We start from the raw sequence: 16,349 nt of genomic DNA, 5'->3' as shown, positions 1-16,349 counted from the left end.
AACGCAACACGACACTGCCTTCTCTACATTTATCAGACTGCGTATAAGGCTCTAGATGCCAAACAGTGCCTCCCTCTCAGGCTTAGCGCAAGATCCCAGCCTGCCAAATCTCTCTCTCGCCCCTACCACCACACCATGACAATAAAGAGACACTGCAAAAATAGGGCACTCTGTGCTATGAAGTTCAGGAGAGCTGCAGCAGTGGTAAATAAGAAACATCCATTATTGTAGTTGGAACACCCCCTTGAAACAAGGAACATCTGGCAAGTTTACATGCATCAGAAGCAAACCCCTGGATAACCGATCTTAATATGCCAATATATTATTATTACATGGCGAGGAGGAAACATCCGCAAGTGTTCCTATGGCTAGGATCCAAAGAACTACTTTACGTGTGCCTAAGGAACTCCACATACCCTCGAGAATGTTTACTTTAATCCTCCGACCAAAAGCCCCCTGTGTTGTATCTCAGACTACATAAGAAATGCTCTTGAGTTTCCAAACCAATTTTTTTTTATACAGCAGCTGATAAACAGTCTCCATGGGCATATATTGATAAGTGAATGATGAAACAGAGATAGATTTAACACTCTTTAGCAAGTTAAATGTTTCGACTCCTGCCTTCCTCAGTAACGCAGTTGGGATTTCAACTGAGCAATGTATGCCAAGAACCCCATTCAGTCATCCCCCCCACCCCATGGCAAAAAATAGCATGAAGGTGAGGATAGGGTCCCACCCCACACCACTGCCAGCTCCACCCAGCCATCTACAGCCCGTCTGATGTAATGGTTACAGTGTCTAGCTAGGAGCTGAGAGACGAGGGTTCAAATCCCTCTTCAGCCATGAAAACTCCCTGGGTGGGTGGCCTTGGGACGGTCAATGCTTCTCAGCCTAACCTACCTCCCAGGGTTGTTGTGGGGGTTAAATGAGGACGGGGAAGAACCCTGTATGCCCCCTTGAGCTCCTCGGAGAAAGCGGTGGGATAGAAATGCAATAGACAAGTCTGCAAGCCTGTTCTCTGTATGTAGGCTCCAGCAGCATGTTGCAGAGTTTATCTGCGTAGAGCAGGTGCCCTCTATGCACCCCGCTTCCTGCACATGGCCACCTGACAGGTGTGCAATGTCGGAAATATCAGGCGCAACCCTGCCATGCCATTGTGTGAGGGGGAATGAAGAGGCTAAGAGGATAGTTTTAAGATCCTCAGGATAGTATTGTTTCTAAGGCATGTGGCTTGTCCAAGTAAGGTGTGTGTGTGTGTGTGTGTGTGTGTGTGTGTGTGTGTGTGTGAAAAAAGAAGGAATAGCTCAGTCAGTAGAGCATGAGGCTCTTAATTGCAGGGTCCTGGGTTCAAGCCCCGTATTGGGCAAAAGATTCCTGCAGTTCAGGGGGGTTGGACTAGATGGCGCTCCTGGTCCCTTCCAATTCTACAAGTCTATGATTCTATAGGGAAGAAGATCAAAGGCTCAGTCGGGAAATGTTGTCTTCCCAATTGAGTCTTTGGGGTGTTATAGTATTCCATTTATACATCCAGAAAACAGTCCAACAGTCAAATAAACAACCAAACACTGAGAAGAGAAAACGACGAAAAACTGTGTTGAGTACATAACAAGCAATAGTAATAACAGCAGCTACTATTTTGTTCAGTATCTGAGCTGAGCTCTGCTCAGTGCAGCAATTACGTTAGGACTGTTATTTCAGGGGCATCTTTGAGGTGCTGGGGTCCTAAACAGAGGACATGTTCAAGAGTTTCAGCTGTGGATGGGGAACCTGTGTCCCTCCAGATGTTGTTGGACTTCAGCTCCCATCAGCTCCAGCCAACCTGGCCAATGGTCATGGAAAATGGGAGTTGGAGTTCAGCAACAAGATGTCCCCAGGTTTCTCAAACCTGTTCCAGGCATGTTATTTCCTCTGTCACTTTAGCAGCTTGCAGGTAGTATGGAGGAAGCAGCTCACCTGATCTCTGCTGGTGCTGCAGCACCACTTCATGCGGCTGGAGGCTGGCCCTGCCACTACTAGCCCAAGAAGGATCAGATGACACACGGAGCCAATAGAGTGCCCTCTTGGATCCTATAAAGCTTCCATGCCTGATCTGGCTCTTCCATCTGAACAACCTGTCAGGCTGGTGCAAACGGAGCTGCCTGCTGAACCACCTCCTTGCCCCTGGGTCTCCACCTCTGACTGCATCTGAGCAAAGCTATGAGAGAAACATCTTCATAATGCAAGCTCTTCTACTGCAACACTGAACCAAGAAGCTTAGAAATATATTGATAAAGACTGGAAATGATTTCCAAAAAAAAAAAAAAAGGCTGTGCAGAACACACAGCACTGGACACCACATGGAGCTCTGGCACAGAACCAGAATTAATTATGCCAAACAAGCCAAAAGAGTGTGTGTGTGTGTGTGTGTGTGTGTGTGTGTGTTCGCAAGTGATTTTTATAAAGTTTTATTATATTATTCCTTATTATCTTATATGGATTGGTTATTTTCAATTGCAAATTCTATTGTTAGCCACTTTCTGTATTTTTATAATGGACAAGTGGCATAAACTTATAAGCACTAACTAAATGTGCATACTCTGTTCAAGTTGAAACATCCAGGGTTGTATCCAACTAAGTTCTATTCAGATTGTACCCATCAAAATAAATGAACTTAAGTTAGTCGTGTCCATCTATTTCAGTGGACCTACTTTGTGTAAGTTTAGCACAGGATACAATACAGCCTCTAGAATATGGATAATTTTTGTGCACACGATTCTGGTGTTCTTGTTTTTTCTTTTTTAAATGACTGGTGTGCCGGTTCTACTCATCTCATACGCAGCTACCAGAGTGTGGCTCCCCCCCCCCCACTGCCACCTACCCATTGTAGGTTTCCAGGGAGATGACAGCACACAGAAACAAAATTTATTTCACAGGGTGATAGTGTTAAGGAAGGACATTGATCTCAGCCTTGTTTTCATTCTGTGACATGACCCCATAGAGTTGAAGGGAAGTCCACGCAAACAACAATTATTAGAAGAAATTAACAATTACATTATTTCTTCATAAGCCGAAACACCTTACTATTAGTATTATTATGCAAAAAAAAAAAAATCATTTCCTTGGGCTTCTAAAATTGTTAGAATTTGTCTCTTCCACCCCACAGCGGGCACAGTGGATGAATTCCGCCCTCCCCATCACCACACTGCCCCTGTATAGAACATTTGTGTTTCTTTTGCTTATTATTTTCACATAGCATACAGACACTTGACAGCTACCACTGCAAAACAAGGAATGCCAACAGCATGTCTGTGGCAGCCTGTGTTGGAAGGGTGGAGGGAGTGAATGCAGTCTGCTGCATTGCGAGGCTGATGCAAGGACATGAGCCAATCCCTTGCATGTCTGCAGCATCCCCCAGGCTAGCATCTTACGGCAAGGTAGCAGTGTGGGTGTGACGAGAGCAAGCAGCTATGCCGGCATGAAAGGAGGCTATGCCACTAAGAGCAGCTGCAAAGAAAGCCAGGCGAGTGGCAGGAGGATATAAACGCATTGTGTCATCATCCTAGAGTGGGAAAGCAATGCAACGCTGACAGAAGGCAGTGCAAACAGTACATCAGGGCACCAGAGGAAGCCCACACAGTTCCCTTGCGTCAAGAAAAATCTTTGTTTTAAATTCAACGCAATGCCATATCGGGAGCGTTCCTTAACATCCCTTTCAGTGATTAATGACATTTGTATTCGGCCCTTCTTCCAAAGAATTCAGAGTAGTATTTTTGGCCTCGCAGTGCGATGTAGGTAGTGACTTTCCCAAACCCACAGAATGAGCTTCATGGCCAAGGGAAAGAAAGGGGGGAACTAAATATGTGCTTTCCCCATCCAAATCTAAAACTCTTGTCATTGACTATATTGTGTGTAACGTAATATGCAAGCACAGTACAGTATTCACATTATTATGTTACGGCTTAATATTCTTGCCCTTGGCTTTAAGCCTAATGATCTCTCACACAAGAGTAAGCTTCACTAAATGAAATATGGTCTGATGTAGGGGTTAAGAGCAGGAACACTTCAAATCTCACCTCAGTCATTAACTCACTAGGTCATCTTAAAAGGTAAAGGTAAAGGTACCCCTGCCCGACAGGGCCAGTCGTGTCCGACTCTGGGGTTGCGCGCCCATCTCGTTTAAGAGGCCGGGGGCCAGCGCTGTCCGGAGACACTTCCGGGTCACGTAGCCAGCGTGACGAAGCTGCTCTGGCAAACTAGCACCAGCGCAGACCGCCAACCATACGATCGGCAAGTCCTAGGCACTGAGGTTTTACCCACAGTGCCACCCGCGTCCCTTAGAGTCCCTTAGGTCATCTTAGAGAGCCCCAAGTCTGAATACTGGTCTGCTTTACAGGGCTGTATTGTTAATAGCTACTAAGGTAGTATATATATATGAAATATTTTGGAGCACTTACAAGGGGGAAACCCCTTTGAAACAGATATCATTATCAACATTCAATACTGTATGTGATGTGATACGAGAACATGTAATCACTGGCTCTCTGTTGTGTCAGAATATAGAGCAAACTATGCTGCTTTCTTAAACCAACCTAAGGATTAAAATACTTATTATTCTCACACTCTAACCTCCCACCCACTTTTTTTTAAAAATGTTGGCAGAATGTTCTCCCCTATAAAGCTCTCTTTAATCTGTCCTCCCTTCTCCTTCCAAATTATGCGAGAAGGTCATCTTTTCTCTTTTGATGTTTCCCCATCTTCTATTTTCACACACACTGTCTGTGCTGTGATTCTACTTTTAACCAGATCCCATATTACCAGCTCCAAGGGCTTGCTTAAGGAAAAACCATGTTACTAAATTCTTCAAATTCGGTTAAAAGGAAGAAGCATGCGTAATAATACCAAGATTCCAAACTTGAAAAATTGAAGTGCAAAATACAGAACCTACTACAACTACCACTCTGCCTTCAGATAGTTGCTCAGAAGGAAATGTGGCCCTCAGGCTGAAAAAGGTTTTCTGCCCCCATATTACAGTATCACAATGCCAAAACGGACCAAGAAGTCAAGCACAGTGGAGATACAGCTACCCGTTTCCAGAAACAACACGGGCATCTCCATGTTCATTGCCAATGATCCTACATAGTTTACACTGCTATCTCTAGGCCACCTCACATATAACAAAATTCCAACAGCTCTACCTCTCTTTTAAATCAGAACCAGTGAAGGCGGTGAAGGTCCTGTGTGAGTGTCTGGAGGCGGTTGGAGGTTGGATGGCGGCTAACAGATTGAGGTTGAATCCTGACAAGACAGAAGTACTGTTTTGGGGGGACAGGAATCGGGCAGGTGTGGAGGATTCCCTGGTCCTGAATGGGGTAACTGTGCCCCTGAAGGACCAGGTGCGCAGCCTGGGAGTCATTTTGGACTCACAGCTGTCCATGGAGGCACAGGTCAAATCTGTGTCCAGGGCAGCTGTTTACCAGCTCCATCTGGTACGTAGGCTGAGACCCTATCTGCCTGCGGACTGTCTCGCCAGAGTGGTGCATGCTCTGGTTATCTCCCGCTTGGACTACTGCAATGCACTCTACGTGGGGCTACCTTTGAAGGTGACTCGGAAACTACAACTAATCCAGAACGCGGCAGCTAGACTGGTGACTGGGGGCGGCCGCCGAGACCATGTAACACCGGTCTTGAAAGACCTACATTGGCTCCCAGTACGTTTCCGAGCACAATTCAAAGTGTTGGTGCTGACCTTTAAAGCCCTAAACGGCCTCGGTCCAGTATACCTGAAGGAGCGTCTCCACCCCCATCATTCTGCCCGGACGCTGAGGTCCAGCGCCGAGGGCCTTCTGGCGGTTCCCTCATTGCGAGAAGCAAAGCTACAGGGAACCAGGCAGAGGGCCTTCTCGGTAGTGGCACCCGCCCTGTGGAACGCCCTTCCAGCAGATGTCAAAGCGATAAACAACTACGTGACATTCAGAAGACATCTTAAGTTCAGGGAAGTTTTTAACGTGTGATATTTTATTGTATTTTTGGTTTCTATGGAAGCCGCCCAGAGTGGCTGGGGAGGCCCAGCCAGATGGGCGGGGTATAAATAATAATAATAATAATTTCCATAATGGAAACAACATATGTCCTGATCCACCAACACACATAAGTGTTTCATCACAGCTTCACACCATAGGAGACCTCCACCAGTCAGGGCTTCCCACTGCAAAATGACACATGTATCTCACAGTTTACATTCAGAGACACAGTTTCTATTCTGGAAATGACACATGTACAAGATATTGGACATATGTGATATGGCCATATTCTACACTCAATAGAAGCATCCAAAACCACCCTTCCAGACAAACTCTAGCACTAGGTACAAACATCTCAACATAATATACTACACAAAACTGGTTGCATCCAAAGACACAAAAAGTAAATAGAATTTTCTCCTCGTCTTTCCCAAAAGAGCATCTCAAAGTTGAGAAGTACCGGTGAGGCAGTGCTTGAACTGATCTGGGGCTTGGACCTAGCTTTGTGAGCCATCTCAGACTGTGTGTGCTCTGCCCTCGGGCCCTTCTTTAGAAACAGAAGGTGTGTGTCATCTTGATTTGGCCAGGTTTGATAGAGTAATAGGAGTTTGTCTTTGCCTTTGCCTTGTGGAACAGCTTCTGCCTATTGCACTGCAGGTGTAAGCTTAGGACCCTAGAGTAAGACACAGCCACCCCTACAGCCCTAGTCCAGCTCTGGCAGAAAATCTCTGTAGAGTTCTAGGCCTTGTACTGTAAAATTACCAGCAGTTGTCTGTTTTGTGTCGTGCTAATCCAAAGCTTTAATTATCATTGGAAACCTACCCAGCAAATGGGATGTGGATGCTGGGACTGAAAGAGTGTGGAATAAGTGTTAAGACTTAATTTTGATACAGGACTTTGCAATTTCATTTTCCTCTTTCTTTCTTTCTTTCTTTCTTTCTTTCTTTCTTTCTTTCTTGTCTTTCTTCATCTTTTTTCTATTTTTCTTTTTTAGTTTAGTGTGATTTTCATTGTATCTTATGTGGAAAACTTTTAATAAAAATTGATTATACACGTGGGGGGTGGAAAGCTGTGTTAGGGTGGTAGGAAAAAGTTAATAGTAGTGTGAGGGTGGTAAAAGCAGCAATATCTCCCTTCCTTGGGTTTAACCACTTTTCCTGCCATTTCCAGTGGTATAGAACGCCTTCTACAAATGGCCAGGTAGGCTGCCATGTTCTCCTAAAATACCTGTCCCAAAGGTACTATTGGGAGGCAAAAGATGTTGCCCCTCCCTTTTCAAGATGACTTCTTTCAGTGTCAACTTACATTGTGAATGGCAAGACAGGTTGGCTTTTGAAGTTGGTCTATTACAGAACACTGAAATTAAGGAACAGCAGAAGCTTTGCTACATCGCAGTGGATGACAATGAAGTCCTACAGTTCTCTTTTGATGTAGTAAACAAAGATCCATCTATGTCTTCAAAAACTGAAGTGTACTATCTGTTTCAGTGATAAATAAACTAGGACCACTGAAAGAAAAGACTTCTCTCTCCAGTGCAGATACTGGTGAACAGATAAATGCATTAGGCAGCTCCTTTTCAAAAGCACCTACTAGGCAATAAGCTGCTTTTATAGTGATTCAGGTGCAGGCTTAACCAATCTTCTATTTTTGTGAAATTTTGTTGGAAAATAAATCTGCTCAGACATATATTGAACTGATGAGAGTCTGAATTGGAGAATGAAAAATGAACCTTTTGCCACACCAAATAGCAATTATACAGAAACACCATTTCTCTTTCAGAGAGTCACAGCTCACAAGTGATAAATAAAGAAACCTTCACTGTGAGCTTAGATCTCTAAACCTAATCTCAGTGGGAACTAGAAAACCAGTACTGTGGTGAGTCTATTTGATTCATGTTAAAATATTCTTGAGTGGATAATTCTGCTTTTAAAAAATAAATAAATCTGTAATTGAAAGGATGTAATGCTTTGCACAGGGATAAGGATGATGCAGTAAAAAATAAATAAAAATTCCCGTTATCCTTAATAGAAACCTGTGTCTTCTGTTACAACTTAGGGATAATTTACAATTCTGTATGCAGCAGTATGGTATGAAATTGCATGCTAGTACATGCAGTGGGCATGTTCATGGGGCCACAGCCAATGGACTCCCCAGTATACATATGCCCACTTAATTTCCCTACCTGGAAATTACTTTTATAGGGTTGGTGACTTTGTTCTGATGCCACACAAGTATCAAAGAAGGAACCTTTCAGAAGCTGGGCCAACAACCAAGAACTCCCCAAAGATTCAGCAGTTGGCAGTTGGGGTGGTCTCAGTGGGATCCACACAATGATGATGAGGCAGTCCAGTGGTATGGTGAGGAATAAACAAGGGAGGATTAGGGCTAGAGAGGGCAATCAAATTGTCGCAGGATTTATTTTCCAGTGTGCTAGCTAGTTCTACTCACAGAGAGAATGCTATTAGGGGCTCTCAGTCAATAAGGGCCATGAAGATTCCATAACCATCATACGAATCTGGGCACTGATCCCTTATCATGCCTTCCAAGTTGGCCACGAGGTGGAGGCTTCTGCCTCTAGTCTAGGCCTTGTTCCAATCCCACAGTGGGTAGCCCTTGGCAAAACCACTTTTTGTAGTTGGGTGTACTACATGAAGACCTGCTTCACAATTTGTCTAGAAATGTTTTTGGAATATTCTCCTAGGCAATTCCCTAAGAAAATATAATTTCCTTTGCACTAATCATAGAAAAGACAAGACATGTAACCACGTGGCCTAAAACTGTCCCTAAATTGGTATTCCCATGACACAGAGAGTCTCAGTAAAGAACACTAACAAGAAAGCATATGGAATATTAAAGGCATGGGCTATCTGTATGAGGGAAAGCAATGTGCACCTCTGCACATCGCCATATATGAAAATCATGTTGGTACATCCAGATACATTTGGAAAAACACTTTACAATGCAGATCATCAGTCTTCTGCCCAATGTCATAAAGCCACTGTTTTATGTCAAAGCCTGTTCACAATATCCGCACAGTGAAGGATTTACTTGATTTAGTCCCGGGATACAAAGAAACAGGCACCCAGGTTGGAGCTCCCTGAAGCAACTTCAGCAACTGCTATGCGTTTTATGTCGCTGCTGCCAAGCCCTGAATGCTCTTTCACCACAAGCCATATGCAAAGGCTGCAAGATTACCGCGAGAGGCAAGTTTCGTATAGAATTATGCTCCAGGTCGTTGTGCAGACTTTCAGATCAAAGTGGTTCATTGTGCTTAGAAGCAGCACCACGAACGCCTGCAAAAAGCTACATCCCACACTTAGCTTAATTATCACAGTATGTACAGGAGGGGAAGTCAGTGTACTTCCTGAGAGCCTTTGACAAGGATATGGCAGCAAAGTGCTATAGGTTTATAGCCTCATTGACTACTGGGTCATGACTGCTGTCTCCTTTCTGCATTGTCATTCATCAAGCACACCTATTATTTCAAGAAACTAGCGGTGGTGGTTTTTGGCTGGATAGCTGAAATCAGGCATTTATGACCACAGAAATTATATATCATTAGTGGGGCAGAAAGAGAATTTGGACACAAGATTGAAACGGAAGGCTGGCTGTAGCAGGAAATGGCTTCAGGTACGGTAGTTAAGCCAATTGTTATCCATATGTTTAGCAGATTAGTGGGACAAAACCCTCCTTTGTCATGCAGAGATTATTTTTGAACTATTAACCATTAGCAAAATTCTTTTTCCATCCCACCCCTCAAATACTAACAGTTACTAGCAAAATTATGCCAGGTAAGGTACAGATAAGAGTCGTTGGTGGCCCCAGAGGGGGGCAAACACTTCCCCAAACAAGGAGCTCACACACCCTGCCAACCCATTGCTGGACTCATTACTGATATATTCTTTTATTTCCGAGATCTTAACATGTGGGGCACAACTTCTGCACCCAGAAATGTACTTTGCCCCTTCTGTGCCTCCCAATTTTTTTTCTGGTGCTGCAACAGGATAGGTGTTCATAGTGTACATACTTGCAGAGAGCAATATATGGTGCATGTATTTATAGTGTATAGTGTATGTATTTGAAGGAGCAATATGTGAACCGTGTACCAATTTGCACTGAAACTTCCCAGGCAACTTCCCTGCTTAAGTGTTCAGGCCATTCAGTATCAGGTGTGGTGGGCAGGTTTCAGACCCATTGCTATTGTCCAATGCAGCACTTTGCTTTTCTGCGTAAGAACAATTGGCAGCTATTAATTTATATGTCATAAATAAAGTGTGCATTTGAATCGTCAGGGGATGGTCCGCTGTCCTAAAAGATAAAAGGTAAAGGGGCCCCTGACCATTAGGTCCAGTCGTGACCGACTCTGGGGTTGCGGCACTCATCTCGCTTTATTGGCCGAGGGAACCGGCGTACAGCTTCTGGGTCATGTGGCCAGCATGACTAAGCCGCTTCTGGCGAACCAGAGCAGCGCATGGAAACGCTGTTTACCTTCCCGCCAGAGCAGTACCTATTTATCTACTCGCACTTTGACGTGCTTTTGAACTGCTAGGTTGGCAGGAGCAGGGACCGAGCAACGGGAGCTCACCCCCGTCGCGGGGATTCAAATCGCCGACCTTCTGATTGGCAAGTCCTAGGCTCTGTGGTTTAACCCACAGCGCCACCCTCCTGTCCTAAAAGATATTCCATACCAATCAGATCAGATCTGCATAGTCCCACTTGCATTTTGTTGGGATGGAATGCTAGGGACCTGGCAATTATAGATGCAGAGCACTACTATGATGTTGAAGCATATTGCTCATATCAGTATTATAAAAGTGCCTAAATTATTATTCTACAGGAGGGGAGAGAAGCATCTACACTAATAGCAAACTCAGGTGCTATGACTTCTATGAAATCAAAATGGGGCTCCTGAAGGAAAAAAAAGAGGAATGTATCAGTGTGCCCAGGGGAAAGCCAAAGTTTGCAGAAGAAGAAAATATTTAAGAATGAAAATCTAAGTGGGGGTGGAAATCATCCCCAAATAATACAGACATGACTGAGCATGCTCAGTGGCTACAGAATGTTGAGCATCTTTGGTGAGATGGAATGAAGTATTTTGAAAGAAGGAATGATAGGCTGGCTAACACCACACTGGTGTTATCATTACATAAGATGGACTAAATGACTAAGACTTTCCAAGCACTGTACAGACTGTACCACAAATTTCTTTTATTGTTGTAGGTCTCACTTGTTTTCTCTAATTCACTTCAAGATGACAAGGAAAAGGTACCAACTTCTGTTGAGCTTCCCTTAAAATCAATGAAGAAAGAGGGAAGTCCATTTTTCTATCCGACCAAACTTTAGGACTGCTGCTAGAGTTATATAACAATATATTATACAATAAAAGCCTTCAAATCCAATAATGCAATGCATGATTAGGACATTCATACTCCTGCTCTGCTCAGTTCCATTGAAAAGCAAATTGCTAGTCACTTCTTCCCACCTCTCCAATCCCCTCATTACTTTCACACAATTTCATGATTGCAAGAGATTCAGCTCATGTCATTTGAACATCTAGAACAGGCAATGATGGGAACAATTTCCCTTCAAGAAGCAGACACACTCAATGATTCCAAAATAATTACATCTGCTAAACTATCTCATTTGCACAGGATTTGCCAAAGAAGAAAGGTAACTACTTAGTACAGAAAGCTACATTTTTAATTTACTCTCCAACAATTTCTTTCTTCTTTTATTACTTATTCAGCACACAAAATTGGTAAGCAGATCCATTAACATTCTCCACAGATAAAAATAAATAAACCCCTGGTCTTAAAAGTGCCTTGCACTGCAGCTGCCTTTGCAAGTTTGTTACAATTTGGTTTGCACAGCTGGCAATGACTGCAGGTGGCCAGAAACACATTAGAAATGTGCTTGACTACTACCGGGTAAGTTAATGTGAAGGAAATCATAATGGGTTTATTTTGCATGGATCCAAACAACAGCCAGCAGGTTTACACAATTTAATATAAAGCATATACTGTACCTGGGGAAATACAGACATGTCACCACCCACCTGCGTTATGTAAATGACATATATTTTTGCCCTAGTCATTCTGTTTTCAAATGTGCTACAACAGCAAATCAGTGCTTAATAGCGCAATCTATAGGTGTCAATTCAGAGGTTATCCCCACTGAGTTCAGTATGTTTGTAACCAGGTATGAGTTTTGAAGCATGTGTGTATAGGACTGCAGCCCAAACTCAGGGTAAAACTACATAGCAACAGCACAATAGCAAAATATAGTGTGTGTGTGTGTGTGTGTGTGTGTGTGTGTAATACCAGCAACATAAAAGACCCTGACCAAAATATTTTCAAATTTCATTTATAAGTGTTGGCCATTCAATGGCTTTTTCCTATACACTTGCTAAGCACCCCCTTTTATCCAGGTTTTTGTAAATTCCATTCATATGTATAACTGCATCACAGTATATGATGTATACTGACAGTAAGAGCTGTTCGACAGTGGAATTTGCTGCCAAGGAGTGTGGTGGAGTCTCCTACTTTGGAGGTCTTTAAGCAGAGGCTTGACAACCATATGTCAGGAGTGCTCTGATGGTGTTTCCTGCTTGGCAGGGGGTTGGACTCGATGGCCCTTGTGGTCTCTTCCAACTCTATGATTCTATGATTCTATATGGCATGTGGACAGTTATGTTTGCTGTCCTTTTCTTTTTAGTACACTTCAACACATTATGGCTGCAGAAATCCAAATCAAGCAGCAAGTGACTAGTAAAATCCAAGAAACTCAAAGGGCTAAGGGGGAATTCCAGTGGTGAAAAATTAGTTCCTCGGTGTCTTGAACAGATCATTGCCCTTCATCTATACCTACCCATTCTTAGATTCTATCCAGAGATAAATTATTGAAGGAAAGGAAGGCCTCAGGTTAAGCTAAAATTTTGGGGCCCAAGTCTCTGCTATGTTATTGCCACTGTCTTGACATAAGTACTGTTCTGTTTGCTTATATATAACTTTTTTTAAAACTATGTGTGCTCACTGAGTACATATTAGCCTGAACACAGCCCATAAAGGCAAAAAGAAAAAGCATCAGCTGCCTTATTTCCAATTAGACCAAAGATCTATGTGAGACTAGACTGGGTGTAGTTCTTTAGGGTCTTAGGTAGATGTCTCTCCCTGTTCTGCTGAAGTCTTTCAGCCAGAGGTGCCAAATAGCTCCTGAAAACAGATACTGTACTCAGTGCCTCAAATACTGTATAGCTGTTTCTCCAGAGTCAGCGATTGGACCTAACGGTCAGGGTTACCTTTACCTTTTTACATTGACTTCTGTTCCTACAGCTCTCCTATTGCATTCCCCCATTGTACTTCCTATAGTACTAATCACTATTCCAAATTCTTGAAAAATCTAGAATCTTGATAGCAAAATAAATTATGTAGTATTCGTAGCTATTTGCTTGTTTGCTTAATTTGTATAATATTGTTGCACACCACCATAATCTCTGCACAGTGTGAGATTCCAGGGGTTCCAGGTGCTTAACAGGTATTTGTTTTTACTTTAGGAATGAGGCACAGCAGAGACTGTGGGGGTGTCTTTATGACATGGTTTATTTACAAATATATACAACCTGTGCCTGTGATGGAAGGGTTAACACCCTGAAAGGGTCTTGTTTCTCCCACAGCTGCAGTCTTGGATTAAAACCGAAATCAAACATTGCTCTCAAATGTTGCTCTGACTCTCTCTAGCTTGCTACTTTCCTTCTACGTCACACCACTGCAACTCAGCTCTAAACTCAAGCTTTGTCCTATCTTCCACCCCACCCCCCACTCATAACAATATACTCTAGATCAGTGTTTCCCAACCTTTTTCCGACCCTGGCCCCCTTCCAACCTTGTTTCCTTCCTGTGGCCCCCCACTCCGTCATACCGGTAGAAAGGAAACTATTTAAATGTTTTGTTTGTAAACGGAACGTGTTTTATTCATAAGTTTTATCATTTATACAAAATACAATTACATAATATGATAGGAACATACTGAAATATTGTTGAAGCAGAAAAATATAGAATCATAGAGCTGCAAGGGTCATCTTTCTAGTGCACCCCCCTGCAATGCAGCTAAAGCATCCAAGACAGATGGCCATCCAACCTCTGCTTAGAAACCTCCAAGGAAGGAGCATCCAGAACCTCCTAAGGGAGATCTATCTTCCATGTATTATAAAAAGTAAACACCACTCAATTGACCCCATTTATTTTACACAGAGGGGGAAACCTACAGACACAGTCCAAAAGGCTCACAAGGAGTTCTGCATATATGGGAGAATTTTAAAAAGCAAGTTGTCCTCCCTGACCTGGTACTAAAAGATCTTGTCATCCAGAGGAGCCCTGGCTGCCTAGATAAAACACTGTAGTCCCACACCTAGGAGTAAGACCCACAGAACTCAGTGCAGCTTTCTTCTGAATAGTTACTAGATGCAAGTCAGCAGCACCCGACAACCCCACTTGGCAAGACGCTGGGGTGGATTTCACCCCGCGCCTTGCAGAGCCGAGCTGACGCTACTGACGGGCCCTGTGCCCCCTGGCAACATCCAAGGGGCCTGATCCACTGGGCGCTGGGGTGGATTGCAGTGCCTAGTGAGTCAAGTCCAGGCTGCCACCAGGCCCAGCTCTCGTGGCAGCAACAAGCAGCTCTGGCTCACCCAGCCCTATCCCTTGCCACACCACCATCACACTTACTTGACTTAGGGGTTCTGGATCGTGGGCTCTACTGGTCAAAATGGGAGTCTCAGCAATCGCCCACTCCCTCCGGAAACAAACCAGGAGCTCAAATAAAATGCACGTGGCAAAAAGGAGCGCTAGGCCCTGGTGGGCCTCCCCCTTACCCACTTGTGATTGGCCAAGCGGATAGCCAGGCAGTCAGGATATCTTTTAATTTAAAAAATGATTCCCCTCTCCCCGTCACTTCCCTCTGTGGCCCCCTAGCCTTGTGCTGTGGCCTCCCATTTACGTGATTTTCACCTTTGGCCCCCTTGGAATATCCTGGGGGTCCCCAGGGACCATAGATGTGACACATGGGTTTGCCTGACTCAATTTCTGTTACATTGATGCATAATTTAGTACACAGAGTCTTGCTTCTTGCCGTGTATTGGTACAAATTCATGTAAGAGGCGATTAGAATGAGCAAGAACCTTGATCACTGCCATTTGTAGCAAACAGATACTTTTTTTTGTAACTAAAAGAAACCGACTGTAGTGAACATGTACTTTTTTGTACAGTATTAATCGTGATGCATCTTCCACATTCAGCACCCGGGGAGAAATGTCCTATCTATATGTTTCAATTGTGGCAATTTATGGTTCACTTTCCCCCTCTCAAGATAATTCTATGAAAAGCATTCAACCTATCCCAAAAGACAGCAGATCCAATAATGGTTTTATTTTCCCCAAATGAACAAAAATATCCAAAAAGTAAAATGACACAGAACAATTCTGAGTATATCCACTATGTGCAGGTTAATACATGGTGGCAGCTAGTGATTGAAACTGAGATGCTGAAATCAATGTAATTTCTCTTTCCATTAAAGAGACTTGGAACTAAGAACATAATGGGGTACTTAACATGGATAGATGGCATAGGCCATCACTCACTTTCTGAATGCACTTATAAAATTCTTTAATAGCCAGGTGTTTAGAAAGCATCATATCACTTTAAAATAAAGGAAACTAGAATGAGAAAGTTACATGTAGGTAGCCATGCTGGTCTGCTGTAGTCGAAACAAAATTTAAAAAATCCTTCCCGTAGCACCTTAGAGACCTACTAAGTTTGTTATTGGTATGAAGAAGCGTGCATGCACATGAAAGCTCATACCAATAACAAACTTAGTTGGTCTCTGAAGTGTTACTGGAAGGAATTTTTTTATTTTTTTTTATTTATTTTTTTTTGGAATAAGAAAGATAAGCCCACTGGGGCAATGGCAGGGGTAGGACATGAACAAATCAGGGGTGGTGGAGGAACTTATAGTAAAAACATACCAAGTATGGCTACAGCCCAACACAAACTGGTAAATCATGTGACCAACACCATGCCAGTGACGCATAACCTGGGCTTCAGGTACTGAACAGAAAGCAATCATTGGCTATGATGATCTATGGATGAAGCTATAACTCACTACTGTACAGTTCTTTTTTGACACCAGCCATATACAGCTAGTATTGGAATCAAAGTAGAAAACAAATTCAGTGTCAATCACAATGACATTAAGAATGGACCCCTTGGGTAAAACTGCATCTTGCACTGCAAACATGGTTTATGTTTAAAAAAACTGGCCTGTTGTATCTGCCATCTTAGCTCTGCCTTTTTATCA

The 16,349-nt window shown here is 43.3% G+C and overlaps 1 protein-coding gene across 2 annotated transcripts in view; it reads right to left on the bottom strand.

Annotated features, from left to right (window-relative positions):
- The window catches only part of PRDM10 (PR/SET domain 10), a 77,545-nt gene that overhangs the window by 57,970 nt on the left and 3,226 nt on the right, over positions 1–16,349 (bottom strand). The window lies entirely within an intron of this gene.

Source organism: Podarcis vaucheri (genome assembly GCF_965113315.1).
Source record: "Podarcis vaucheri genome assembly, chromosome: 15".
NCBI classification, from domain to species: domain Eukaryota; kingdom Metazoa; phylum Chordata; class Lepidosauria; order Squamata; family Lacertidae; genus Podarcis; species Podarcis vaucheri.
This window is presented reverse-complemented; position numbering and strand designations above follow the sequence as displayed.